We start from the raw sequence: 1,934 nt of genomic DNA, 5'->3' as shown, positions 1-1,934 counted from the left end.
TCGAACTCAAAAATCCGCCTGCCTCTGCCTCCCAAGTGCTGGGATTAAAGATGTGTGCCACCACCACCCGGCGGTTTTTTGTTTTTTAATTATGTGTATTTGCATGAGAAGAGTATGTTCCTGTGAAGGCCAGAAGTACTAGTTGGATCCCTAGAGCTGAAGCTGAAGCTACAGGCAGTTAAGAGCCATCTTATGTGGATGCTGGGAATTGAACTCTGTATGAGAGTAGTTTATGCTCTCTCTCTTTTTTTTTTAAAGATTTATTTATTATTATAAATGAGTACACTGTAGCTGTCTTCAGACCAGCAGAAGAGGGCGTCAGATTTTATTACGGGTGGTTGTGAGTCACCATGTGGTTGCTGGGATTTGAACTCATGACCTTCGGAAGAGCAGTTGGTGCTCTTACCCACTGAGCCATCTCATCAGCCCCAGTTTATGCTCTTAACCACTGAGCTCTCTCTTCAGCCCCCCTAGCTTGCCCTTTTTTAAAGACAGGTCTCACTTTGTAGCTCTAGCTGGCCTAGAACTCACTATGTAGACCAGGCTGGCCTTGAATTGGCAGAGAACTGCCTTGCTCTTCCCCTAGAATGTTAGAATTGTCAATGTGTGTCACTGTGCCCACCCCTATTTCCCAATAAAGTGACATTCATGGTCCCCTTTTGGGAGATCCTACACAACACATTATCAGAACAACTCCCCATTTGCCTACTCCTTGGAGGAAAGAGACAACTCTAGCAGTCCCCTATGTAGCCTCATGAGGACTCAGCAAGTTTTGGCTACATGCCTACCTCCAGGGAGTAAATCAGAGATGTCGTCAGGCCTCGGAACATCTAATCCAGCCCAGTTCTCAGCACACTGCCCGCCTCCTGGTGATTCCCAGACTCTGATGCTTGCTATTTCACTTACAGTCAGCTGCACATTTGTACTTTTCTAAATCACACCCACAAAACACAGACACCAGGACTGCATCCTTTATCTCTGGAAGATTTAAGGGAACATTGCCAGGCATGGCGAGATGACTCAGCAGCTAAAAGGGCTTGCTGCTCTTGCAGAGGACCCACATTGTGTGGCTTACAACCCACTGTAACTCCAGCAATAGGTGACTATAAGTTATTTCTATGCCACAGGTGAAGTGAGCTGATTTAAACCAGATTAAATTATATTAAAGGCAGGTTTATTGAGAAGCTGCTCTAGGGCAGGAGAGTTCACTGGCCACGAGAACTGAGGCCAGGAAAGTTGCCATGAGGAAACCAGGGCTGGAGGGATAGGAGGGAAGAAAGGGAGAGCACACACAGAGAGAATAAGAGACCAAAATATGGATTAAATAGGGAAGAGCTGCTGGGGGAAGGGCAGCCCAGCCCCAGGGCTGAAAGTTCAAGGTTGGGAGCAGGGGTTTGTCAGGTAGGGACTGAGAGATGCTGAAAGAACATGGAGGCCAGGTCTGCTTTGGTATGAAAAATATACACCTTACTCTTTTGTTCTCAGGTCAGAAACCAAACATCCAGCTCCAGGAGATCCAACACAACATCTGGCTTCCTTGCGCACCTAGACACAGATGTACACACACACACACACACACACACACACACACACACACACACAAAGAGAGAGAGAGAGAGAGAGAATTTTTTTTTAAAAAAGAAAACATTGCAGTGCAGTGCAGTTCCAAATGCTTAGCTTCCTGTACAGTGGCTAAATGATAATTCTGCCTCATAAAGGGAAATTTCTAAACAGTGAGTCTATTTACATGGCCAAGCAGCTATTAGGATGGTTGAGAGCACTGTGTAGAAGGTCCTTTGCACCAGAGGAAAAATAATCACCCCACAGTTGGGGACACGCTCTAATTCTAAAGCTCTGTGTGTTATCTTTCTGTGCTGATAAATTCTCTCAAGAGCTTTCCTCCTGGGATCTCAGCCAGTGATTTCCATTTGCAT

The sequence above is a fragment of the Mastomys coucha genome, unplaced genomic scaffold (assembly GCF_008632895.1).
Source record: "Mastomys coucha isolate ucsf_1 unplaced genomic scaffold, UCSF_Mcou_1 pScaffold21, whole genome shotgun sequence".
Taxonomy (NCBI): domain Eukaryota; kingdom Metazoa; phylum Chordata; class Mammalia; order Rodentia; family Muridae; genus Mastomys; species Mastomys coucha.
Note: the sequence above shows the minus strand (reverse complement) of the source record.